General features: G+C 37.9%; 1 non-coding gene across 1 annotated transcript; it reads left to right on the top strand.

Moving 5' to 3' along the window:
* The first annotated feature begins 12,219 nt into the window (after window positions 1-12,219).
* Window positions 12,220-12,328, top strand: LOC128057041 (U6 spliceosomal RNA). Its single transcript, XR_008200234.1, has one exon. It is a non-coding gene; the product is annotated as a U6 spliceosomal RNA (small nuclear RNA).
* Window positions 12,329-14,499: the final 2,171 nt, after the last annotated feature.

Genomic DNA, 14,499 nt, shown 5'->3' with positions numbered 1-14,499 from the left:
ATGACTACTGGAAAAACCACAGCCTTGACTAGACAGACCTTAGTCAGCAAAGTAATGTCTCTGCTTTTGAATATGCTATCTAGGTTGGTCATAACTTTTCTTCCAAGAAGTAAGCGTCTTTTAATTCCATGGCTGCAATCACCATCTGCAGTGATTCTGGAGCCCAAAAAAATAAAGTCTGCCACTGTTGCCACTGTTTCCCCATCTATTTCCCATGAAGTAATGGGACTGGATGCCATTATCTTCATTTTCTGAATGTTGAGCTTTAAGCCAACTTTTTCACTCTCCTCTTTCACTTTCATCAAGAGGCTTTTTAGTTCCTCTTCACTCTCTGCCATAAGGGTGGTGTCATCTGCATATCTGAGGTTATTGATATTTCTCCCAGCAATCTGATTCCAGCTTGTGCTTCTTCCAGTCCAGCGTTTCTCATAATGGACTCTGCATAGAAGTTAAATAAGCAGGGTGACAATATACAGCCTTGACGCACTCCTTTTCCTATTTGGAATCAGTCTGTTCTTCCATGTCCAGTTCTAACTGTTGCTTCCTGGCCTGCATACAGATTTCTCAAGAGGCAGGTCAGGTGATCTGGTATTCCCATCTCTGTCAGAATTTTCCCCAGTTTATTGTGATCCACACAGTCAAAGGCTTTGGCATAGTCAATAAAGCAGAAATAGATGTTTATTTGGAACTCTCTTGCTTTTTCCATGATCCAGCGGATGTTGGCAGTTTGATCTCTGGTTCCTCTGCCTTTTCTAAAACCAGCTAATTAATCATTAAGTAACTGAAATACTGCACTTTTGGACCAATATCTCCTCATTTCCCCCTACTCTCAATGCCAAGAAACCATACTTCTACTTTCTGCTTCTATGAGTTTGATTTTTTTTTATATGCCACTTATAAGTAGAACATGTTGTATTTGTGTTTCTGTATCTAGGTTATTTTGCTTAGCATAAATCCTCCAGATTCATCCATGTTTCCAGAGGTGGCAGGATTTCCTTGTTTTTATGACTAAATAATATTTCTTTATATATATGCTATATATATATATGTTACATATTATATACATACACAGTATACATTATATATATATATATATGTTTTATCCACTTATCCTTAGATGCACACTTAAATTGATTCTATAACTTGGCTATTATAAATATTGCTGGAAGGAACAAGGGAGTCCTGATTTCAAGATACTGATTTTGGAATGCTTTTGATATATGAAGATTTTTTTTGAGAAACCTCCATATTGATTTTCATAATGGCTATACTGATTTTCATTCCCATAAAGAGTACAAAAACGTTCTTTTTCTCCACTTCTCTGCCAATATTTGTTACCTGTTGTCTTTTCAATAAAATATTCTAACATATGTGTGATGATATGTCTTCATGGTCTTATATACATTTAGTTGCTCAATCATGTCTGACTCTTTGCAGTCCCATGAACTGTATAGCCCGCCAGGCTCCTCTGTCCATGGAATTCTCCAGGCAAGATCACTAGAGTGGGTAGCCATTCTCTTCTCCAGGGGGTCTTCCTGACCCAGGTATCTAACCTGGGTCCCCTGCATTGCTGGCAGATTCTTTACCATCTGAACCATGAGGGAAGCCCCTTGATGTACACTGACCTGATGATTAATAATATTGAGCACTGGTATGTTTTCTTTTGAAAAATATCTATTGAGGAACATTGTCCACATTTTAGAAGATTACCTATTGTTTTGTTCTTCAGTTTGAATTTCTTATTAATTTTGGATGCTAACCTCTTTTTAGATAAATGGTTTACAGATAATTTCTCCAATTGCATAGGTTGCCTCATCACTCTGTTGATTCTTCCTTTTGCTGTGCAGATATTTTTAATTTGATGAATCTCCACTTGTCTATTTTTGTTTTTCTTGCCTATACATTTGACATTATATACAAATACTATTAACCAATATTTAGATTTTTCCTACATTTTCTTCTAGGAAGTTTACAGTTTCAGGTCTACATTTATATCTTTAATCCATTTTGAATTGATACTTATTTATGGAGTGGGATAAGGTCCAGTTTCACAGGTTCTTTCTAATATTTTCTAACTCTTTGTAGATGTTCTATGTTTTTTCATTCTTTTTCCAAATTTGATCAGCATCCTTATGACCATTACTTTGAATTCTCTATGAAGTAAATTAATTATCTCTTTTTCATTGTTTTCCTCCCCACCCTCCACCTGGAGGTTTCTTTTTCTGTCTCTTCATTTTGTTTTACTTCCCGTGTTTGTTTGTAAAGATTAGGCAAAACAGCCACTGCCCCAGGTCTTGAAGCCGTGGCTTTGTGTAGGAGCATCGCTTGTGTAGACTGTGGGTGTTATGCAGCTTTGACAGGCCAGCTGGAACTGGAGTTGGTGTGTGCTGGGGGATCCCAGGGCATGCCACACCAGGACTGCTTTGGAGGGATGGCTATAGCTAGTGTATAATATGAGCCTGGGGTGTTCTGGGGCAGCCTGTCAAACTGGTAGAGTGCCTGGATGGTGTTCCTGACTCTGCTTTCAAGGTTAAAGAATGCAATAAAAAATACTCCTCTGCACTGCCTCAACCCCAGAAAGAGTTCCAGCTATTTCTCAAACCTGCTTGGCAGATGCTCTGCTGCTACTGCTACTGGTGCTAAGTCATTTCAGTCGTGTCCGACTCTGTGTGACCCCATAGACGGCAGCCCACCAGGCTCCCCCGTCCCTGGGATTCTCCAGGCAAGAACACTGGAGTGGGTTGCCATTTCCTTCTCCAATGCATGAAAGTGAAAAGTGAAAGGGAAGTTGCTCAACCGTGTCCGACTCTTCGCTACCCCATGGACCACAGCCTACCAGGCTCCTCTGTCCATGGGATTTTCCAGGCAAGAGTACTGGAGTGGGGTGCCACCGCCTTCTCCGGGCAGATGCTCTAGGTTTAGTAAATGGATTTCCTTAACATGTAGACTAGATGCTCTGTAAACTGCTGAGTTTTTTCTTTACCTCAAGGCAGATGAGTCTGTGTGAAAGTGATACCACTTCATACTGCAGATTGCTGTGACAGGCATGGGGTTACCATCAAGTTTGTGTCTCCATCACTAACCATCTTTATCTCTATGTGATCCCTTCATGGTTTGTTGCATAGAAGGTGTTCAGTCAACACTGTTTTTCTTCAGAAGAAATTATTTTATATGTAAATGTAGCTTAAAATGTCCATGGGAGGAGGTGGGTTCAGGATCTTTCTGCATCAACCCATCTTGATCTGAACCTCCACTATTGGAATATTAATAGAAATTGCATTGATTTGTAGGTCATTTTAGCTAGTATGAATACTTTAACAATATTAATTCTCCCAATTCATAGACAGGAGACATCTTTCTGTTTGTGTGTTCTTCAGTTTGAGATCATGTGTTTCTTAGATCTACACATCCCAAGCTGTGTTTAAAGACTTTTATCCAATCCTGCAGTTTTCAGTTTTCTGTAATCTTTTTCACATCATGCCACACAAAGAGATCACAATACTCATGGCACAGTGGAGAAAAATACGAGGCCCACTGCAGTCAGATACTCCATACCCTTCCCAGTGTTCAAATTGATTTATCTCAGTCCATCTATAAATTCATCATGAGACATCAAGGCTCCACAGTGTACTGCTTAGGGAATTTTTCTCCAAGTATGTGGGAGACATAGGAGAGAAAGTATTGCAAATATTTAAATAAAATATGAATTACCTGATTATGAAACATATAGCAAATTTTTTTACAAGATTGTGATATGTCCTATTTTTACCTTGTACATTATATATATTCCCCATGTAATTTTTTTAAATAATGAAATTCTATTAATCTTCCCTTTTATGGGTTAGAATCTAAAGATTTTTAGTTATTCATCTAAATATTTTAGTATAGGTATATTTTTACTTCATGTTTAAATCTATATTAAATTCAAACATATTCAAAGGTAATATAAATAATCAGGATCAATTGTGCTTTCTCCCCACATATACCAAGCCAAAAATCTTGTCACTGTTTATTGAATAACTCTTTTTTTTAACCCCTAATTTTAAATTCCATTTACTTTATGCAGCAAAGTTTACATAAATATAAATTTTTTTTTTGTATTTTTGTTTTCACATCTGATTTACTGATCCACCTGTTTACTTTAGCACCAACAGCATTCCTTCTTATACATTTATTGTGGCTTCAAAGCATATTTTTATACCTTGGAAAGCTAGCATTTACTCTTGATAATTTTTTATTTCAAATATTTTCTGACAATTCTCATGCATTTGTACTTATAAATATTTCATAATTATTTGGGATAAAGTCCCCAGTTGTTTTTACAGTAAAATATAAGAAAACCCAACACCATTTTTATAGTGGGCAATCCCACAGGAATGTACTATTTATCTCTTCATTTGCACAATTCCTATTTTATTTCCCTCAGTAAAATGTTGAGTTTTCAGTGAAGTAGTGTGGTAGGGCTCATCAGTTAGGTTTAATCCTAACCATTTTATTTTAATGGATTATCTAACTATAGGCACAGATGATACTGATGTTGGTTTATTATTATGCTAGGCTTATGCTGCTGCTGCTGTTTTTGCTGCTGCTGCTCTTGCTAAGTCGCTTCAGTCGCGTCCGACTCTGTGCGACCCCATAGACGGCAGCCCACCAGGCTCCCCCATCCCTGGGATTCTCCAGGCAAGAACACTGGAGTGGGTTGCCATTTCCTTCTCCAATGCATGAAAGTGAAAAGTGAAAGTGAAGTCGCTCAGTCATGTCTGACTCTTAGCGACCCCATGGACTGCAGCCTACCAGGCTCCTCCGCCCATGGGATTTTCTAGGCAAAAGTAATGGAGTGGGGTGCCATTGCCTTCTCCGAAGTGTTATGCTAGCTGGTGTAAAAGAAATTGAGAAAATTTTTCTTTCTGTATATCTGTGTTTATTTTAAATGGAATATGAACTATTTTCCACATGAAATTATGTTGGCTTATCCTTTGTGGAGAAGAAAATTATTTATTTGGCAACTTTCTTAATTACTTTCCTAATTATTGGCTATTTAAGGATTTTTATCAAAAAGTTTTCTCTATATTTCTAAAAAATATTTCATGTAATTCAGATTTTGAAAAATGTTAGCCTAATTATAAAGCACAATCTCTGTATTTATTCTAATTCATCAATAGTTGTTATTATAATTCTTTTCTCACTTATAATTTTCTGATTTTCTAATTTGTGTATTTTTATTCCATCCACATGCAATTTTTTAGTTAGAATAATTAGTGGCATATGTGCTTCATTTGTCTGTTAAAATTTTATTTTAGGACTTAGCTTCATATTTTTAATTAATTTATTTGTAGGACTAATTTCTCTTCTGTTCTTCCTCCTGTTTTATACAGGTTTTGTTTTATCTTTTAATATGATCTCTTGAATCAATATTATAATTCATTTATATTCATTATCTTTTAGTAGGAAAACTCTTATCCTTATAAGCTTTTCTCTATGTACAGCTTAGCCACAGTGTTTAAGCTTTTATAATGATTTTAAGCATTGCTATCATTTTCTAAATATTCTGAAATCACTGAAATGATTTAAGATTTAAGAATTATTTGGGAGGCTTTTCATTTAAATGAAGTTTTTGTCTTTACTTTTAGAAGTTAATTGAATTTGGGTCACAGAGCAGGACATATTCAATATTTTTTCTTTTAAGAACTGACAATTTCTTTGTGAATACTTATTATTTTCTTTAATATAAATAGCCCATGGAAGCTGATAAACAAAATGTATTTTCTGTTGAAGATACAAAGTGCCTTCCCACTGAGGAAGAATTCTTATGAAGCCGAAATGTACTTCTTAGTAATTGAGAGTCTGTTTTTCCTTCCCTCAACACACACTTGCAAGTTGGACAACCCTTCATCAAAGCAGTGACAAAAGGAAAACTCAAAAAGAAAAAAAAAAAAAAAATCTCAGAAAAGTGCTGGAAAGATTTCTATGCATGATTGCAGAGTTTGTTTCTCAGTTTCAGAGAAAAGAATAGACCCATATAGTATACTTAATTACTTTGTTTCAAAATGAAGTTCATTAATTTGCAGAATCCACTCTAAGTTACTAATTAGGCAATTCTTACTACCATATCCTGATGAAAAACAACCACCATCACACATTTCTATCTTGGGTGCTGGATGAGGCATTCAGAGCTTTGATTCCATTTTATAAACCCCAGTCAATAAATGAGATCAACATTAGCTGATGCTATTATACTAAGTTTATATTAGGACTATTTAACTGAACTGACTCATGGAAAAATTGTCCTTATTTTTTTCCCTCTAGAAATCAACGTTTATTTTAAATTAATCAAAGTTCTCAGCATCTTTTTAGATTATTTCAATCACTTTTTAACTAGCTCGCATGCTTCTGCCCTTGATTCTCATAGTCTCTTCTTAAAGAGAACTGGAATGATCCTTTCAACTAGAGAATTTATATATTTTTTAAAATTTATGCCTGTCTTCAATCTTTGCACTATTTACTATCTCTGCCTAAAATGATTTTCCCTCATATGACTACAAGCTTAACTTCCTCACTTTCTTAATGTCTTTGCACAATATTTCTCTTTTCTATAAGGCCTAATTTGATCTCTTAATACTACTCTCTTCTCTGATGCCAGCATTTCCAACCTTGCTTACTTTGTTCTCCTTTCCCATTTTTCTAGAGCTCCTTCTGACATATTATATGTATTTATGATTTGTTGGTTTATTCTCACTGCTTAAATGTAAGCAGCAGGTCAGAGATCTTCACCCTTTTTGTTCATCAAGGTATCCCAAGCACTAGCCCAATTGCTTCTACATAATTTGCACTCCATACATATTTATTGAGTGTTTGATTACCAGTATGATTTTCAACTCATTTGTGCCTTTTTAAAACACAGTATTAAAAAAAAAAAAAGCAATCAAACTTACTACAATAATTTAAAAGTCTAAACACAAACATTTAAACGTGCAAAGGAAGAATTAAACAAACACTAGTCTTATGATGACTAGTGAGACATGTCATACATTTATCCATAAGGAGGTGAGGGTATAAGGAACAAGGGCACCCATGAGCCCTATCTGGGTTTGTGCTGAGCATGGAGAAGCCTTAGTACAGTGTGATAACCAAGTGTACAGTTTTATGGGAATAAGCATTCATGTGCCTGCATTTACCACGAACACATGAAAACACAAGAGATCCAACAATTCCTAATCAAGGGCATGTTTCTATCAATTCAGATTGATGCATGGAAATTTCAAGGAAATTTTTGTTCTGAGGTTTTCATAACACCAGTTTCTTCCAGGCACATTGGTAAACAGATTGTTTAAGTCCAATGTGTCAAAATACAGAAAATGATGCATCTGAATGTGTTTATTTTAAAATTAAAAACTGTCCAAAACATTAAAAAGAAACATGAATCAAATAATTGCAAAACATTTTTTCTAATTGCCTGAAATAATAATAGACATTATGATGTTTGCTGTCACTACAATTAGATAGGACTTTTAAGAATTTATTCAATACCCATATTCTCTAAAGCTAATTTTAAATCTCAAGCAGTACATACATGTTTAACTCTGTAACTAGTGATTGTGTACTTGTGGCATGTCAGCCAGAAGCAGCAGACACCAGAGTGTCCTACCCCCATTCTTCAAACTTCATGTGATCTGGCCAACTTCCAATGGCCAGGGTCTTTATCTAGATGCCTGGAGAGGTTTTATTTTTTTGTTTTTTGTTTTTGTTTCTTGCCCTACATCTTAGGAAGACTCCTTTGTCTTCACCAGTAGATCATACACCAGTGTCTCTCAGGGAGCTAAGTATCCTGTCTCCCTCATCCTTGCAGAGATTTTAATGCCTATGTTTTAGGCATTTGTCAGTTTCCCCACAGGCTTAAAATAACACACCCTTTATCATTCGCCTTGTTGTCTAAGTACTACTTGCTCATTGCTCTGTAAGTAGTTCCTGAATATCTAAAAAAAATAGTACTCTCACACATAGCCTTAAGTTACCAGATAATTAAGCTACAGCCAGCATAAAAACACCACCAAGGGTTGATGATGATACATGGGACATTTCCAAAAGCACTTTTTCTGTCCAAATATGGCACATTATAATGAACTGTACACATTTTATTGATGTAAATGTACTGGATATATTCTTTTTTTTTCCATCTACATATATTTTCATCCTTTTACATCTTATTCTATTTTGCTCCCAGTTTAGATCTCCATGGACTTGGCGGACTCCCTTGATCTCTGACTTCTGACAGGTTAGCCAATGGGAAGAACCTACAAGATATTAAGAGTAAAAGGTGAAAGGAGTTAGGGTATTCATTCTCTTGGTGTTTTTCCCCTTTTGGCATCATTATGGATTGGCTGCACTCTCTTCCACAGGTTACCCTTCTATCATGCTGTTCTAACCAGCTAATCTTCCCCATTTGATGATCACTCTCTCTCATTCTCCTTTAGATTCAGGTGTAATGGCTTCCTGGGGCTTTCCAGGTGGCTCAGTGGTAAAGAATTGGCCTGCCAACGCAGGAGACATGGATTCGATCCCTGGTAAGAAAGATTGCCTGGAAATGGCAACCCATTCCCGTATTCTTGTGTGGGAGATACCACAGACAGAAGAAATTGGCAGGCTGGGCTACAGTCCATGGGGTCACAAAACAGTTGGACACAGACTTAGAGACTAATTAACATCAATAATAATGGTTCACTACAGTTACTAAGCCAGGGTGAAACATTTCTACTGTTGGTTGAGAATGTCATATGGAGATTTCTATGTATGCATATACTCAACTAAGGTATATAGAAAACTCCATAGGGTATTCTCAACAAATGGACATGGAAATTGAGGTTGATCCTTGTGATTTCCTAAAATGTAGTGGGAAGCACTTTTACATAGGAAAAGAAGGGTTAGGGTCACTGGCAGAAGTTGTCCTGGGATATACAGTGTGTTGGGATAGGTTGTCTTGGAGGAAGTTGCCATTAGGCCTATCATAGAGACAGTAGACTTACCATAGAGACTATAGACTCTAGGACTGGGCTGCCTCAGGACAAACTACAGGGAGTGAGCATAGCCCTTTCCATTAGCAGAAAATTGGATTACAGATTTATTGAACTTAGCCCTCCCCACCAGAGAAAGACCCAGCTTTCCTCATAGAAGTCCCTCTCATTAGAAAGCTTGCACAAGCCTCTTAGTCCTATCCATCAGAGGGCAGACAGAATGAAAACCACAATCACAGAAAACTAACCAAAGTGATCACAATGATCACAATCTTCTATAACTCAATGAAACTATGACCCGTGCCATGTAGGGCTACCTAAAACAGATGAGTCATGGTGGAGAATTCTGACAAAATGTGGTTCACTGGAAAAGGGAATGGCAAACCACTTCAGCATTATTGCCTTGAGAACTCCATCACTTCATTTCAGTTCAGTTGCTTAGTCGTGTCCAACTCTTTGTGACCCCATGAATTGCAGCATGCCAGGCCTCCCTATCCATCACCATCTCCTGGAGTTCACTTAAACTCATGTCCATCGAGTCGGTAATGCCATCCAGCCATCTCATCCTCTGTCATCCCCTTCTCTTCCTGCCCCCAATCCCTCCCAGCATCAGAGTCTTTTCCAATGAGTCAACTCTTCGCATGAGGTGGCCAAAGTACTGGAGTTTCAGCTTTAGCATCATTCCTTCCAAAGAACACCCAGGACTGATCTCCTTTAGAATGGACTGTTTGGATCTCCTTGCATTCCAAGGGACTGTCCAGAGTCTTCTCCAACACTACATTTCAAAAGCATCAATTCTTCAGTGATCAGCTTTCTTCACAGTCCAACTCTCACATCCATACATGACTACTGGAAAAACCATAGCCTTGACTAGACAGACCTTTGTTGGCAAAGTAATGTCTCTGTTCCCCCATGACACGGAAAGATGAATCCACAGGTCTATAGGTATCCAATACACTACTAGGGAGGATCTGAAAAAAACAGCTCCAGAAAGAATAAAGAGGCTGAGCCAAAGCAGAAACACCAGTTGTGGATGTGTCTGGTGGTGAAAGTAAAATCCAATGCTGTAAAGAACAATATTGCATAGGAACCGTGAATATTAGGACCATGAATCAAGGTAATAACATGGAAGCGGTCAAACAGGAGAGAGCAAGATTAAACATTGACATTTAAGGTATTCTTGAAATAAAATGGGCAGCAATGGGCAAATTAAATTTGGATGACCATTATATATCCTACTGTGGGTAACAATCCCTTACAAGAAATGGAATGCCCTCATAGTCAACCAAAGAGTCTGAAATGCATCACTTGGGTGCAGTCTCAAAAATGACAGAATGACCTTGGTTCATTGCCAAGGCAAATCATTCAACATCACAGTTATCCAAATCTATGCCCCAGCAATTAATGCCAAAGAAGCTGAAGTGGAATGGTTCTATGAAGACCTATAAGACCTTCTAGAACTAACACCAAAAAAAAAAAAAAAAAAAGTCCTTTCATCATAGGGGACTAAAAAGCAAAAGTAGAAAGTCAAGAGATACCTGAGTAACAGGCAAGTTTGGTCTTACAGTACACAATGAAGCAAGGCAAAGGCTAACAGAATTTTACCAAAAGAACACACTGGTCATAGCAAATACCCCCTTCCAACAACACAAGAGATGACTCTGCACATGGACATCATCAGATACTCAGTATTGAAATCAGATAGATTGTATTCTTTACAGCTGAAGATGGAGAAGCTATATATAGACAGCAAAAGCAAGACTGGGTGCTGACCACCACTCAGATCATGAACTCCCTACTGTGAAATTCAGGCTTACATAGAAGAAATTAAGGAAAACCACTGGGCCATTCAGGTATGACCTAAATAAAATACCTTATGATTATACAGTACAAGTGACAAGCAGATTCAAAGGATTAGATCTGATGGACAGAGTACCTGAAGAACTGTGGACAGAGGTCCATAACATTGTAGAGGAGGTAGTGAACAAAACCATCCCCAAGAAAAAAATCAAGAAGGTGAGGACCTAACAAAAGCAGAATATATTAAGAAGAGGTGGCAAGAATATACAGAACTACACCAAAAAAGGTTAATGACCCAGATAACCACAATGGTGTTGTCACTCATCTAGAGCCAGACATTCTGGAAAGTGAAGTCCAGAGGGTCTTAGGAAGCATTACTATGAACAAAGTTAGTGGAGGTGATGGAATTCCCACTGAGCTGTGTCAAATTTTGAAAGTTGTTGCTGTTAAAGTGCTGAACTCAACATGCCAGCAAATTGGGAGAACTCAGCAGTGGCCACAGGACTGGAAAAGGTCAGTTTTCATTCCAATCCCAAAGAAGGGCAATACCAAAGAATGTTCAAACTACTACACAATTACATTCATTCCACATTCTAGCAAGGTAATGCTCAAAATTCTTAAAGTTAGAACGATATGTGAACTGAGAAGTTCCATATGTACAAGTAAGATTAGAAAAAGCAGAGGGGCCAGTGATCACATCAGTGGGCTCATAGAAAAAGAAGGAAACTCCAGAAAAACATCTACTTCTGCTTCATTGACTATGCTATAGCCTTTGACTATGTGGATCACAACAAACTGTGAAAAATCCTTAAAGAGATGGAAAACCATACCAGCTTATCTGCCTCCTAAAAAACCTGTATGCAGGTCAAGAAGCAACAGTTAGAACCAGACATGGAACAACAGATTGGTTCAAATTTGGGAAAAGAATACATCAAGGCTGTATAGTGTCACCCTGCTTATTTAGCTTATATGCAGAGTATATCATGAGAAATGCTGGACTAGATGAAGCACAAGCTGGAATCAAGATTGCCAGGAAAAATATCAATAACCTCAGATATGCAGATGACACCACCCTTATGGCAGAAAGCAAAGAGGAGCCAAAGAGCTTCTTGATGAAGATGAAAAACTACAGTGAAAAAGCTGGTTTAAAACTCAGTATTTAAAAACTAAGATCATGCCATCAAGTCCCATCATTTCATAGCAAATAGATGGGGAAACAATATAAACAGGATAGACTTTTTATTTTCCTGGGGTTCAAAATCATTGTGAACATACTACAGCCATGAAATTAAAAGAAACTTTCTCCAAAATCACTGTGGATGGGGACTGCAGCCACGAAATTAAAAGATGCTTGCTCCTTAGAAGAAAAGCTATGACAAACCTAGACAACATATTAAAAAGCAGAGATATCATGCTTGCTTCAGCAGCACATATTCTAAAAAATTGGAATGATACCGAGAAGTTTAGCATGCCCATTGTGCAAGGATGATATGCAAATTCATGAAGTCCATCATATTTTTAAACATAAAAGCTTTTGCACAATTAAGGAAACTGTAAGCAAGGTGAAAAGGCAGCCTTTAGAATAGGAGAAAATAATAGCCAATGAAACAACTGACAAAGAATTAATCTCCAAAATACACAAGTAGCTCACGTAGCTCCATACCAGAAAAATGAACAACCCAATCAAAAAGTGGGCAAAAGAACTAAACAGACATTTACCCCAAGAAGACATCAGTTCAGTTCAGTTCAATCGCTTAGTCGTGTCCAACTCTTTGTGACCCCATGAATTGCAGCACGCCAGGTCTCCTTGTCCATCACCATCTCCCAGAGTTCACTCAAATTCACATCCATTGAGTCGGTGATGCCATCCAGCCATCTCATCCTCTGTCGTCCCCTTCTCCTCCTGCCTCTAATCCCACCCAGCATCAGAGTCTTTTCCAATGAGTCAACTCTTTGCATGAGGTTGCCAAAGGACTGGAGTTTCAGCTTTAGCATCAGTCCTTCCAAAGAACACCCAGGACTGATCTCCTTTAGAATGGACTGGCTGGATCTCCTTGCAGTCCAAAGGACTGTCAAGAGTCTTCTCCAACGCAACATTTCAAAAGCATCAATTCTTTGGCGCTCAGCTTTCTTCACAGTTCAGCTCTCACATCCATACATGACTACTGGAAAAACCATAGCCTTGATTAGACGGACTTTGTTGGCAAGGTAATGTCTCTGCTTTTGAATATGCTATCTAGGTTGGTCATAACTTTCCTTCCATGAGCAACTATCTTTTAATTTCATGGCTGCAATCACCATCTGTAGTGATTTTGGAGCCCCAAAAAATAAAGTCTGACACTTACAGATGGCTAATAAACACATTAAAAGATGCTCCACATCATTCATTATTAGAGAAATGCAAATCAAAAGCACAATGAGCTACCATCTCACACCAGTCAGGATGGCCAACATCAAAATGTGTACAAACAAATAAATGCTGGAAGAGTGTATTGAGAAAAGGGAAACCTCTTATACTGTTGGTGGGAACACAAACTGGTTCAGCCACTATGGAGAACAGTACAGAGATTTCTTTAAAAACTGGCAATAGAACTGCCATATGGCCCAGCAATCCCACTGCCTGGCATACAAATTGAGGAAACCAGATTGAAAGAGGCACATGTACCCCAATTTTCATTGCAATGCTGTTTACAATAGCTAGGACATGGAAGCAACCTAGATGTCCAGAGGCAGAAGAATGGATAAGGAAGTTGTGTATATACACACAATGGAATATTCAATTCAGTTCAGTTCAGTCGCTCAGTCATGTCCAACTCTTTGTGACCCCATGGACTGCAGCACGCCAGGCCTCCCTCTCCATCACCAACTCCTGGAGTTCACTCAAATTCATGTCCATTGAGTTTGTGATGCCATCCAACTATCTCATCCTCTGTCGTCCCCTTCTCATACCACCTTCAATCTTTCCCACCATCAGGGTCTTTTCAAATGAGTCAGTTCTTTGCATCAGGTGGCCAAAGTATTGGAGTTTCAGCTTCAGCATCAGTCCTTCCAATGAATATTTTAGTACCTATTTCCTTTAGGAAGGACTGGTTAGCTCTCCTTGCTGTGCAAGGGATTCTCAAGAGTCTTCAACAACCACAGTTCAAAAGCATCAATTCTTCAGTGCTCAGCTTTCTTTATAGTCCAACTCTCACATCCATACATGACCACTGGAAAACCATAGCTTTGATTAGACAGACAGACCTTTGTCAGGAAAGTAATGTCTCTGCTTTTTAATATGCTATCTAGGTTGGTCATAGCTTTTCTTCCAAGGAGCAAGCATCTTTTAATTTCATGGCTGCAGTCATCATCTGCAGTGACATTACTCATCTACAGAAAGGAATACATTTCAGTCAGTTCTAATGAGGTGGGTGAAACTGGAGCCTATTATACAAAGTGAAGTAAGTCAGAAATAGAAACATAAATACTGTATATTAAAGTATATATATGGAATTTAGAAAGAAGGCAACAATGATCCCACATGCAAGGCAGCAAAAGTGACACAGATGTAAAGAACAGACTTTTGGACTCTGTGGAAGAAGGTGAGGGTGGAATGATTTGAGACAATAGAATTGAAACATGTATATTACCATATGTAAAACAAATGACCAGTGCAAGTTTGAGCACTCAAAGTCAGTACTCTGGGACAACT

This window comes from Budorcas taxicolor, chromosome 11 (assembly GCF_023091745.1).
Source record: "Budorcas taxicolor isolate Tak-1 chromosome 11, Takin1.1, whole genome shotgun sequence".
NCBI lineage: Eukaryota > Metazoa > Chordata > Mammalia > Artiodactyla > Bovidae > Budorcas > Budorcas taxicolor.
Note: the sequence above shows the minus strand (reverse complement) of the source record. Positions and strands in the feature narration are given on the sequence as shown.